Genomic DNA, 14,408 nt, shown 5'->3' with positions numbered 1-14,408 from the left:
GAAATTGAGGAATTCATTATGGCCGACGTTTTCGACTTATGCAATAACACACATACTAATGACACATTTGCGGCAAGCGCATATGATGAATTTTTAGAGATGTCCAAGAATAATCCAATTGATGTAAATCGATTGAAAATTTCTAGGAATTTGAAAAGTGCAGATGCTGATTGTAACATTGTAATTTTGAATAGCAGATCAGCATTTAATGAAATTTCAAAAATTATTGATTTACCCCATGGACTGAAAGATTTTTGCGAAGATGGAGTTGTTTCTATTCCAGATAGTAATTTATTCGGAATTATTGTGGAAGGCAAAAGTAATTCAATGATTAATACCAAAACATTCTTTTACAAACTTAGCAATTGCTTGAATCAAAATAAAGCGCCGATATCAGCGTCCAAAAACATTTATTTGATTTCGTTCAGAAAGATTAAACAATTTGAAGTACTTGAGATGATTCAATTTTTAGCTTTGAAAAATCAAATAACGTTAAGCCTTTATAACACAGATTCGGAACGCACTGAAGTACGTAATGAAGATATCGAAACAATTCTTCGAGAGTTCCATGATGCTCCTTTAGGCGGACATGTTGGAGCAAGGCGAATGCGGAAACGCATTGGTCTCATTTTTAATTGGAAAAACATGAGAAGAGACATCGAGAATTACGTAAAACAATGTGATTCATGTCAGAAAAATAAAATTTGTAAATCCAACAGAATTCCGTTAAAAAACGTCATCCGAGCCATTTGAAAAATTATATATGGACATTGTTGTTCTCCCAGAATCTGAATGGGGCAACAAATACGCGCTGGTCATGCAGGATGATCTTACAAGATTTTTGGTAGTAGCTCCAATGGACAATCAAGAAGCGGAGACTGTATCCAAAACTCTTGTCGAAAAATTCATTTGTAAATTCGGTACTCCGTTGGAACTGGTGACAGACCAAGGAGCAAATTTCATGAGCAAGTTTTTTAAACACGCATGTAAAATTTTGAAAATCAAAAAAATCAATACAAGTGCTTATCACCCACAAGCAAATCTAGTAGAACGATCAAACAGAGAATTGAAAACATATTTACGACAATTTGTCGGAGGAAACCCGCAACAATGGGACCAACATCTTGATTATTTTACTTTTGAATATAATACTACAAATAATAGCTCAACCAGATACAGTCCGTTCGAACTTTTATATGGAAGAAAGGCAAGGATTCCTACCTCCATATACACTCCAACAGATTCAGATATAACATATAATGACTATTTTTGCGAAATGAAACAAATTCTTAAAAATTTGCATGAAAACGCCAAAAGAAATTTGATTATTTCCAAAGAGAAACGTAAAATTATTTATGACAAGAAAACCGAAGAATGGCAACCTATGTGGGGCGAATTGGTTTTAGTACAAGCAATCCCAACAGGAACAGGTCAAAAACTTCAAAGTAAATGGAGAGGCCCATACGCAGTAGTTGACCTACCCAGCGAACAAACCACAATTATTAAAAATGGGAACAAATTTGAAAAAGTCCACAATAATAGGTTAAAAAAGTATAATGATTGATTAGCTATGCATAGTCGTCAATGTATAAATTGATGTATATATTGAAAATCCAATTATTTCCTAATTACGAATGACTTTTGTAAATATTAGTTACTAAATATGTTGTTAAAAAAAAATACCATAGGAATAATATATTAGGATAGAGGCTTGCGTAGGATAGCTAGGAATATTAATTGAATGATTATATTAAATAAACAATTAACATATAAGATTGTGGTAAGGTTCACAACAAAGTGGTTAACGATTGGAGAGCATACGAATTAACTTAATTGAGATTATATCGGAGCAACTTAAAAGGAATTGAAAAAAAATTATGATAATAGCAATAAATAAATAAATAAATTTTATGAGAATATGGAGAGACATAAAAAAAAAATGATGATGATGAATGAATCAGGATAATGAAAATAAGTTTTCGGGAAATTTTGTACAGCTGAATTATAACAAAAATGCGTCCATCAATTCGGCATGAGTTTGAATGCAAGAACGATTTGAATGTACCGAAGAGCTGAAAAGGGGTAATTTGGGATGAGGAAACATAACTATGCAAAATGATTATTTGAAAAGGGTATATAGAAATTGGGAATGAAGAATTGGGCAATTGATATATTGGGAATAATATGATGGGAAATACAAAGTAATCTTGAAAGGGGATCATTGGGGTATATCGGGTAACAATAGCGGGGAATGTATAAGAAGAAAAATAATAACTTTAGAGATTCTTGAATAAAGAAGCAGCTCTATTTAACGTTAATACATATGGGATACATAATAAATGAGGTTTGAACAAACAAACAAAAGACATAAATTGTTGATTGAGAGTATTAATAATAAAAAGAAACAATGACAACAACCGAACGATTATTCTCTGAAATGATAAAGCAAAACGGATTAAACAAAAAAAAAAACAATTTAGAAACAATTTAGACCCTAATGAAACTACGGAGGACGCTCCTATATAAAATGGCCATGTTACATAACATTTTTGAAAGTATATACGAGATCGGATGAAAATTGAATGATGAGGACAAGGGAGGGCCCCCCAGAATGCTTGTGAATGTTGAGTGTGAATGATGAATGAATAACTAATTTAAAAAAAAAATAATAATAATATGTGAATGAAAAATGAAGTAATATTTATAGATTCGGAGGCGTCAAGAAACAAAAACTAGAAATTAACATAAATATATTTATATTTTATCAAATCATGAATTAAACACAAGATCTAAGTCTCGTTACAGGTATCCATCCAAAAACCTTATTCGGTAAGGGGGAGAAGTCGTAGCAATAAGGCGATCAAGCCGAGCCTGCGAAAGGAAACGGAGCAAACAAGAATTGAAAGAAAACGCACTGGAGAGAATTCTGCAGTGAGATTTTTTTTGGAATTGGTAATACAGATGTTTATAGTGATCCTGCAGAAGCTTTCCATTGCTACAACTCACATTTTAATATTTTACGGTTTTTGAAAAAAAAAACAGTTTATGACTATTAAGAAAAGTAACGGTAACAGAGCATGATTAATGTAATGGTGCAGTTTTTTTTTTAATACTATTGTAAAGGTTATATTTTGCACATACAAGAAACACAAATAATAATAACATGAAGTCTAAAAGTTCAGTTTGGCATGGTAGATCAATATTTTATAAATCGATGGTTTCGACAGAATTAAAAATACAACTTCCTCGAGAGATGACGCGGGAGGACAAGACAAGAAGGCAACATCTGGCGAGAGCAATCAGAGGAGCAGTTCAACGGTACCTCTATGAAAACGTACCACAGTCAAATTGGTACGAAGACGAGAAATAACAGATCGAATGGAAAGTTGAAGGTCAAAGGTGCTGGTATGGCAGAGGAGAGGATTCAGCGAACATAATTTTTTACCGGAGACGATTCAAGGTCAACTCGGGTGGCACATCGAGACAAATATTATTGTACATCTGCGAATCTGCTAATATGAACCAACACAATGCAGAGCATCGGGAAAAACTACAACAACAACGACAACAACAACAAAAACAACAACAACAATTCATACAGACATATGATGAGAGAAGGACGTCTTCAAAGTTTCCCAAATTAACCGACATAATGTAATGTTCACCAACCGCATTACATTCACCATTGAGAAAGCACTTACCCCGTGCTTCTTACAACAACAATTAACAGTAACCATAACCCGGAATGCAACATTTCGACATCATCAAAAGGTTTGGAATTTAAGCCATCTAATTACAAACTCTTTAAAGAATGTGCAACAGTTCCACAATTTGCACCAGGTCAAAGACAACAATATTCGCATCACTATTGAGATTGATCCAATACCAACAAAATTCAGAAGGCGGGCGATAAGTAATCAACCATAACACCGTAAATGACAATGATAAACAATCCAGTTCGGAAGGCAACTTATGACACTATTTCGAGAAACAACAGAAAGCAACAGTAAAACCAATTCTTCTGTCTGCAAACGACAGCGCGGGAATTCCAAGCAGGGAAATACGATTCAACCGAGGTAATATCCGGATAACAAAGCTTCATGGTCACGTTCCCACAGGAGACGACATCAACTGAATCAACTACATCATCTTCAAGACAAACCAGTACAACAGAGAAGCAACGATACCATTCATCTGAGACCTGAAACTAACCAATTGATCTGGACATCTAACAAGAAGAGGTAGAAATCAATGGCAGGCGAACAAACCCTACGACGAATCAAGAGGAGCAGCAGCGAGTACCAAGGAAGTCAATCTCTTGAGGAAGACTGTAAGAAGGTTAATATAAAATTTAAAGTTTCTTTGGGATATTCAGATCAATCAACTGTAGTGGAAAATATTGTAAGACACTTACTGGGAAGATAAAGATTAGTTTAGCAGTCTCAGTTTAGAAAATTAACGATCATCGTTAACGTCATCATCTAAATGAAGTTTTGGGGGATACATTTTACCCACATCCTTACATTTGAACGTGATTTTATACACGTTCAAACTCCGCTAAGTGGGAGGGCATGCAACGCCTAAATATTCCCACGCCTTCCGATATTCAAAGTCAATTCAACTGAAACAAAAATGCATTTTTTTCACCCCACATTCCCAACAGCTGCCCGGGGGGTTTTAGATTCAATTTTCATCGTAGGGTCTACCTACCTCACGCGCGGTATATTGGAAGCAACGGGAAACATACCATTCGTTACTGACTTTGTTTTTATGACCCATCATCGTCCGGTGGTGGCCGGGTGCGATCGTGTTCGAACACGTTGGGCCTGGACCGGGGTAGTGCAGATTGTTACTACGCTTGGTGGGCCGACGACAAAGATGGGCAATAAACCCGAAAGAATGTTCTATTAATCGCGGTTGCACAAAGGTGACATTGGCTTGGGTTGAACCTGGGTGAACCTAAAAGGAACGTTTCGAAATCGAGGCACCGAATTGGCCGTCTATGGTCTCAGGTAGCCTGGATTGTTTTGCACCTGATTCGTTTTGAACTCAGGTAAACTTTAGCTGGAATGTTGCGAAATCAAGGCGCCGTATTGGCCGCCTATGGTTTCAGATAGCCTAGATTGTTTTTTTTTGTCACAAGATTGAGGCGCCGAATTGGCCGCATGTGGTTTCGGGTAACCGCAATTGTTTTTGTTTGTCTCGAAAATCGATGCGCCGAATTGGCCGCGTAGCCGTGGTTGGTTTTTTTTTGTTTTCACTGGGTTCGCTTTGAACTCAGGTAAACCCTTGCTGGAATGTTCTGAAATCGACACCGTATTGGCCGCATAGGGCGCCTGGCTTGTTTGCACTGGATTTGTTTTGTCTTCAAGTAAACCGAACGAAAAGAATGTTGGAGTACAATTTCAACCAACATCCGTGGCCGGGACCCGGCTAGGGGTCATTGTGCGCAAGCAAGGTTACATTTGAATAACAAGGCGGTTGCTTTGTTTTGAAGAATTGGGTGCCAAGTCCGAAAAGATGATGGGGCTAAGAATGATAATGATGATGATAATGATGATGATGATGGTGATGATGATGACGATGATGACGATGAGGACGATGGTGAAGATGACGATATGACACGCCCAAGCATTGAAGATGCCCAAGTGAGGCGGGGCTAGACGATGTAGGCCTTCGGGTAAAGATTCTTAGTAGGGGTTTTGCGAACACGCCCAAGTCAGGCGTGGTTAGGAAATTAGGTTTTTTTTTATCAGAACTAGGATTTTTGGTAGGGCTTGGGATACGCCCAAGACACGGCTAGGCTTGGGATACGCCCAAGAGAAAAGAGATTTTTCAAGAAGAGAAAGATGTAAAACACGATGTGGACAAGTAGGAAAGGTAGAAGGTTTTGGGACGTTTTAGTATTTTTTTTAGGTTTTTTGGACACGCCCAAGATGGGTTGGGCAACGTTAGGAATTTTCGTGACTTCTTCGGGTATTGCTAGGAAATTCAGGCTATAAATACGGAGGTTTTGGCTTCAATCGGCGCAGTTGTTGAAGAACAGAGTAATCGAGGAAAGTTCGACGTTAGAGTCGTTGAAGAACGCAGTTGTTGAGTTCAAAGATAGTCAGTGAGACAGTGGGTCAGTTTCAACGCTAGAGTGTTCAATCTTGGTTCAGAAAAGACAGTAGTTGTAAAAGTTCAGTTTTTCAACGTAAGAGTAAAAGTCCAGTTCGGTTCAGTTTTTTCAACTTCGGTGAAGAAATACAGAAAGGTGATATAAGAAAAAAAAAATTGAATCATTGTAATATAAGTTAAGTGATGGTTGGTGGTATTTCAATATAGATTATTAAAAAGATATCGTCGGACTGTTATGAATTAAAAGATATCACATTCCGTGTAGTGTTTAGTTGAGCCCCTGGACGGTACAGGGCGCTTCACAAATGACCCAGTGGCCGCAACAATCGGTTATTTCAACTATTTAATGAATGTAAACACTCAAAAGGGTCCGCTATACGCACACTCAGGGAGGGTCCACTATAGGCACCGTCGGCGGCGTGACAGCTAACATGGAAATCAAATGGGGGGTCCACTATAGGCGCCAAGATATTTGTAAATAATCCTATAATGGACCCCGGTGGTGTCCATTAAAGGGTGATACGGTCAAAATTTGGTCACACAATTTTTTTCATGACTTTAGACTGCGTACACCAAAACAGCTGAATTTTGGACCAGTGATGCTACATTATATGTAGCTTATACCATAAAATTTTCATCAAAATCGATTGAGTATTGGTTGATATATAGACAAAACCATCGACCTACCTTTTTAAAATTTTGTACAAAGGCGCTCCATAGTAAATTTTCGGAAATTTAAGGTCAATAAAGCACAATTTTGATTATAGAACTACCAATACTGCTCCGATTTTTATCAAAATTTTACAGTATAGTACTATTATGAAAATACGTTCTTAGTAAAATTTTGAGCCATTTTGTATGAATACTTTCAAAGTTGTAGCAGTTTGAATATGAAAAAAACTGACCGGGTGCCACTTAAGCAAATATAACTTTGTAACGGCTGGATCAAATTGAATGAAATTTTTACACAACATTTTGATATGCATACTACACATACAGAAAAATTTTCATTGAAATCGGTTAAGTATCTCTGGCTCTATAAATAAAACAGTAAAAATGTATGAATCCTCTTTGCACAAAATTTTAAAATTGCGGATCTCAGGGTTCAACAATATCTCCGCAAATACTAGACCGATTTTGATGAAAATTTTATGGTACAAGCTACATATAATGTACCATTACTGATCCAAAAATCAGCTGTTTTGGTGTACGCAATCTAAAGTTATGAAAAAAAATGTGTGACCAAAATTTGACTTGACTCGACAAAATTTGACAAAATTTGAACACCTAAACAAATATAACTTTGTAACGGCTGAATCAAATTGAATGAAATTTTTACATAACATTTTGATATGTATACTTTACACACAGAAAAATTTTCTTTGAAATTGGTTCAGTATTTCTGGCTCTATAAAAAAAAAGAGTAAAAATGTGTTCTTATTTTTTAATCCACTTTGTACAAAATTTTAAAATTGCAGTTTTCAGGATTCACAATATCTCCGCAAATACTAAACCGATTTTGATGAAAATTTTATGGTATAAGCTACATATAATGTACCAATAATGGTCCAAAAATCAGCTGTTTTGGTGTACGCAGTCTCAAGTTATGAAACAAATTGTGTGACCAAATTTTGACCGTATCACCCTTTATAGGCAACATCGATGCGTATTTTCAAATGCGTATTTCACTGGAATAATTTATTAATGTTGTATGTTTGACGGTCTTAACATAAAGAGGGGACGTGAAACTTGTTAAAAAAAATCACTTTGGAACAATCCACTGCCTTAACATAGTTAAAAAGCCGTAGAAGAAAATTTCGATGGCTTAGGGGGTCCACTACTAGTACCCAAACCCTACAATTTTTTGAAGATATCATGTGCATTTTTCATAGGCCCTTCTCATACACTCAGCCAAATAACCTTAAGATTTCCATAAGGCCCAACTTATGAAACGGCCTTTAAATAATGCATAATGATTCGGATGAATTTCATAAGGTCACTCTATGACGTAAATCGTGTCACAGCTTGGCTTTTATTTATGTTTAGCAACATGATGTTTTCAAGCGTCGGTAGCCGTGTGGATAAAACACAGGCTCGGTGATCCCGACGATCATGGATCGAATCCAGTCTGCATCATTTTAAGATTTTTTTGTTCTTTTCATAAGTCTATCTTATGAGATTTGTCATAGCTAGCACGATCAATTTTCATAAGGTATTCTTATGGCATCCATAAGAATTAATTATAGCAAATTTTCATAAGGTATTTCGATGAATTTCGCTAGTTTTTTTCGCTGAGTGTAAGTAAAGCTAGATTCAAAATGGCGAACCAAGTATGCAAAACGGCGTTTTGTTCCCCAAAAACTTGTATGCAAGGTTTCATGCAAATCAAAAAATACAAAAAATAAAAACTGGAAAAATTTCCCACTTGTTCGTGGAATCGCTCCCAAGAAAGGTTTATGAGACAAAAACCATGCAAAAATTGAGAGTTTTTGAAAATCGGGTTTTCATACATTTTGAACAGGGACTTGGACTTGGCTTGGGACTTGAAACGTCAAAAAATGCAGTAGGCAAGACAAAGTTTGCCGGGATTAGCTAGTTATCTATATATTTAAAAATGCAGTGGCATACGTGGGACCGCGCATAACTTGCGAACGGAAGGTCCGATTTTGGTCGTCTTAGTTTTGTTCTGTTAGTTTTCACCCAAGGAAGGTTTATGGGGCCCCTTGCCCCCCTGGCCCCTCCCTAAATCCGGCACTTATAGTGATCATTTTAACCAGATTTGCAAACAACATACGGTCTGATTGTTCTTACATATATAAACAACATTCTAAGTTTCCACACTGTACAGTAAAAAATAAATATAAAAAAACTGTTTTTCTGAACTACAAATGCAGCATAACTATTGATCAAGAAATTTGGATATGGATTGGATTTTGATTGAATTTGGATTTGGATCGGATTGGAATTGGATTGGAATTGGATTGAATTTGGATTTCGATATGAATTGGATTTGGATTGGATTTGGATTGAATTTGGATTTAGATATGAATTGGATTTGGATTGGGTTTTGATCGAATTTGGATTGAATTCGGATTGGATTTGGATTGGATTTCGATTGGATACGGATTGGATTCGGATTGGGTTTAGATTGTATTTGGATTGGATTTGAATTGGATTGGGTTTGGATTTGGATTGGGTTTGGATTCACTGCAAAAACTGCAAATATTTATTCCATGTTTTGTACACATATATTTTTGCAATTTGTCTAGACAAATACTGGTTATGTGTGACACACATAACTGTTTTTTGGTATTTATCGTTTTGATGTGTGCTTACACATAAAAACAATACCGAATAACAAATATAATCATTAGATGTTTTCAAATGGTTTTTACATGTGAAAATAGAAGTTTTACCGGGGATTAACGTTACAAGTTTGATCCATAAAACTGTAGAATTGCTTTTAAAAGGAAACCAAGTGCTCATTTGGAAATAACCAAACATCGTAATGCACGGAAATGGTGGTTGATTGTTAACCACCAGAGAGTTACCAATCGGTTTACTTTGCAGCTCCGACTGAAGTTTCGAACTGTGGAAACTCTTGAAAATTCCCGAGTTTCCCATAATTTTTCGATTTCAAGCGATTGAGGACGACTTTTCAAGAGCAAATTTTCAATACGTCCTATAAGTAACAAAATAAACAAAAATGAGATTTTTGCATATTTTAATACCTTATAACCTGCTCTATGCTGTGTAGCGAAATCACAACTCAATAGTAGCTAAGAACTTTTGAAATTTAATAAATCAAACTGACCGAAGTAACAAAATGAGCACTTTTCAGATGTGTCGTTTTGTCGGTACAATGACTAATGTAACGCACGTACAGTTTTGCGAATAGGGTAGTGGAGGTATTTTGGACCGGGCAGGTATTTTGGACCACCTAGGGAGTTTCATGATATTTATCACATAATCTATACTAAATCTTGGTAAATTTTTATTGGAACACGAAAAGTATTCAACTGTGTGATGACCTTTATTTTGGATGTCAGTTAAATATGCTGTTCAGTATCAAAAAAAGAGAAAATGTTTTCACTTCCAATGAAACGCACGGAAAAGCACCAAAAACAAAGAAGGTGACAAATTTGTAGTCGGCATCGAAGAGGTATTAAATTTTACAAATAAATATTTATTTCATGGGAATGTAGCTGGGCCATGTAAGAACTCAAAATAAACTGTTCTTAACCTCGGTGGAGCGATAATATTTACTAAAATGGTGGTTTGAGGTATGGCCAAAATATGTTCAACATAATCAGATGTGGACATATTTTGGACCACCTGTCAGATCCATCTCTCCAGTTCCTTCTAAAGGGAGAAAACATTCATGCGAATTTAATGTACTCTGAAAACAGATAAATAGAATAAGTTGGGACCTCCCGTGATCTGGGTTGTTATACGTTTATTTCACAATGAGATTGTTGTGGGTTCGATTTGTTCTAACAACTTTTTGCCAAGTTATTTTGTTTCGATTCGATTTGTGCCCTAACAACTTTTCAACAAGTTGAAGTTTTCAGGTGTTCAGTCATGCAGTTTAGAAAAGTTGTCCTTCTCGGCAGTTAGTTGATGACTGAGACAATGTGTTATCTAATGTATGTTTGACAAATTACGTATCATTCAAATTACTTTATTTTTGATGGCCTCTCCACTCATTACAATGTGTGGAACGTCTTTATATTTAGCAAAATCACTAAAATTTCACACTTCCTATGACGCGTTACGCAATTTATACATGGTTACTTACGTCATACAATAGTTAATAAATACACGTTTTGCGTAACATTTTTGCCTTTCTCGTACACTAAGTGTACTGGAAAGGCTATATGATCACTCCAAAAATGACTTTTTGATAGAAGGCCCGGAGGGTCAAATCACATATACCAATCGACTCAGCTCGACGAATTGAGGTGATGGCTGTGTTTTTTTTTTCCTCCCAACCTCCCCAGCAGAGAAAACCGATTGGAAAAACTCTGCTACACCTAGATGCCTCAATCCCCCTGGTACCACTGATGCGACTGCTTCAGGGGGGGCAATGCGCTCATGCGCTTTTCTGTTATAGTGCTCATGCACTTTTTGTCGCTTCTAAACTGTGCTCATCGTCTGTGCACTTACTCTTTAAGCGATCCCAGCTTGCTGGTCGCTCCTCCACTTCCTCTGCAACTCCGTCAGAATTTTTGTGACTGCCCTGCTGATCGCATTCCACGTCTCTTCAGTGCGGCACATCTCGTCGACGACGTTGTCCACGCTTAATGCCGGCATCGATCTTCTTACTTCCTCGAATCTGGGGCAGATGAACACTACGTGCTCCGGTGTCTCCTCCACGTTCGCGCACTCCGGGCAAAAGGGCGAAGCGGCATGGCCAAACCGATGTAGGTACTGCCTGAAGCAGCCGTGACCAGACAAAAACTGGGTTAGGTGAAAGTTCACTTCTCCGTGCTTCCTGTTCACCCAAGTCGACACATCAGGGATGAGCCGATGGGTCCATCTCCCTTTCTCCGTGGAATCCCATTCCTGTTGCCACTTTGTCATTGAGGCCGTTAGCACCAACGTTCTCACTTGGCTGGTCCTCCTCCGCTCATAGCACTAGATGTCCTCCTCCAAGGTGATGCAGATCGGGATCATCCCTGCAATCACACAAACTGCCTCCGACGATATTGTTCTATACGCGCTCGTTACTCGCATGGCCATGAGCCGATTTCGCTTGTTTTCAGCGCCGCACCCCAGGCTGGGACTCCGTACCGCAGTATCGAAGATGACACACTAGCTAGCAACCGCCTCTTGCTGCTTCTCGGACCACCGGTGTTTGGCATAATCCTTGACAGTGCGTTGATCGCCTTCGCCGCCTTTTCACAGGCATAGTCGACGTGGCTATTAAAGTTTAGCCGATCGTCAATCGTCAATCGTCAATTGAGCGCTTGCTCAATGAAGTAAATGAAACGTTGGCAATGGTCAACAAAAATAACGAAAGCATTCGCAGCGCCATCAGCCAGCACATGGAATCGTGTGACTCACGTGTGGTTACCGTAGTAACCGACATAAATTTGTCAAATTGCACATTGTCGCAGAAAATAAATAACCTATTTGAAGACCGACGCACGTGCCTACGGAATGACATGGCTCTTTTAACAAGAAATACCGAGTCATTAACTACATCAATTAATCAAGCCAGCCATCAATCCACGCATGATTCACAACTTAGAGAAATTCTTGAGGAAGTGAAATTCGTTTAGGCGAATTTATCTGGACTAAAATTGAGTAATACAAATGACCTGCTACCCAACAAAACTTTAGAGGAAGAACTAGCGGAAATTACTCAAATTAACGAAGCATCGATGACCCTGGAGGAAGAATTGGCAGAAAATATACCACGGCATCAGCAACAGACGCCGCCGCAGCAAACAATTGAACAACAGCAGCCAGAACCACTCCCTGCCAGTAACGCCATTGCTGAGCTGTTTGCTGAACGTCGAGCCAAAATGTCCAAGCAAAGCGCTGGAGCTCCACCGAAAAATGAACATTCTTCTTCTGGTTGGCGAATGATAGGAAATAAACGGTGCTGGAAGCAAGACTGGTCTGGGTATGATATCAAGCGCAGCGCTCGACAATTGCAAGAAAAAACTGCTGATAAGGCTAGACATAGTAGGAAACGCAGAAAACAACAACGCGCCCGCATAAACAGTCAACAGCTCGCGAAAAAAAACCAACAACAATAAGCCACACATGGAAACGGACAAGGAACTACTGGCCACCGCAAAAACTCAATTTTCCGCTCCACCTTCTTCAATCGATCACCCGATTGCAGGCCTCTCGGTGCCAAAACCCATCAGCTTCAGAAAGGGTGAAATCATAAACCCATACCGAGCAGAGAAGCAGAGGCATCCTACCAACAACATCGCATCACTACCAACGGGAAATGCTACACCTTCATTATCACTTCAAGGACCGAATCAGCAAAACCAACAACAACAGCAACAACCTCAAAACCAAGCCTTATGCAGCAGTGAAACCCGGTTCGATTTGGACCCAATGCGACCTCCCATCGTGCGACTCACTGAGCAATCTACGGAGGGTGACGGTCGATTCTTGAAAGCACGTTTACGCGACCCTAAAATAATGGGCATCGTTCGGCTGTTCCTAGCTTATATGAAGGATCAGCCTGCGACAGTCTGTGTGGAAGGATTTACCCCGACTAGCATTCGAATGTTGCTGGCATCTGAAGGTCTACCGACGGATCCTGAACATCTTCTTCGCATCTATAGTGATGTGCACCAGGAGTATGGATTGGACCCTACGGCAGCCATGGCGGATCTGCAGTCATACCGGCAATACCTATCAAGCGAGCGTACCCATCGACTGCAGCAACTGCGCGAGAGTGCAAACTAGTTCAGCTCTCCTTCGTCTTTTCGCAAGTAACGACGCTTTCTTCTACCGAAGAAATAAGTAGCATATCATCAACCGACGAACTTCCGGAAACTTGTTCGCATTTTAAACAGAATGTGACCGAAGTTTTGATATATTGTCAAAATTTCAATCGCATGAAAAGCCCAGCCAAAATGAAGGAAATTTATAAAAACATACTAAGCTCATCCTTCTCGGCTATTCTGGGAACTGAAACGGCTGGGATGAAAGTGTAAAAAGCGAGGAAGTTTTCGGAAGCAGCTATAATGTATTTAGAGACGACCGTAATTTTCTGGAGTCTCAGAAAAAGTCTGGCGGTGGAGTTTTAATTGCTATTTCGGCAAATTATAATTCTGAATTAATAAGCACTTCAAAATTCAAAACGTTTGAGCATATCTGGGTGAAATCACACATAGCAGGTGAAACGCACGTGTTTGCCTCAGTGTATTTTCCTCCAGACCATGCTCATAAAAGCACATACGAAAGTTTTTTCCAATGTGCTGAACAAATTTTATCACACCTTCCTCCTGTGAGGTTAAAGTTAACATCTATGGAGACTTTAATCAACGCCATGCTGACTTCATTCTGGACTCAGAAAATGAAAGCATCTTACTCCCAGTCGTTGGGGATAATGAAACATTGCAGTTTATTTTTGAAAAATCCGCAATTTTAGGACTGAACCAAATTAATCACATTAAAAACCAACAGAACTGCTATCTGGACTTTTTATTAACAAATATTAACGAAGATCTCTGTGTGACCGAATCATTAACTCCATTGTGGAAAAATGAGGCTTTCCATACAGCAATCGAATATTCTTTATTCATACATAAAAA

This window comes from Aedes albopictus, chromosome 3 (genome assembly GCF_035046485.1).
Source record: "Aedes albopictus strain Foshan chromosome 3, AalbF5, whole genome shotgun sequence".
Classification (NCBI taxonomy): Eukaryota; Metazoa; Arthropoda; class Insecta; order Diptera; family Culicidae; genus Aedes; species Aedes albopictus.
This window is presented reverse-complemented; position numbering follows the sequence as displayed.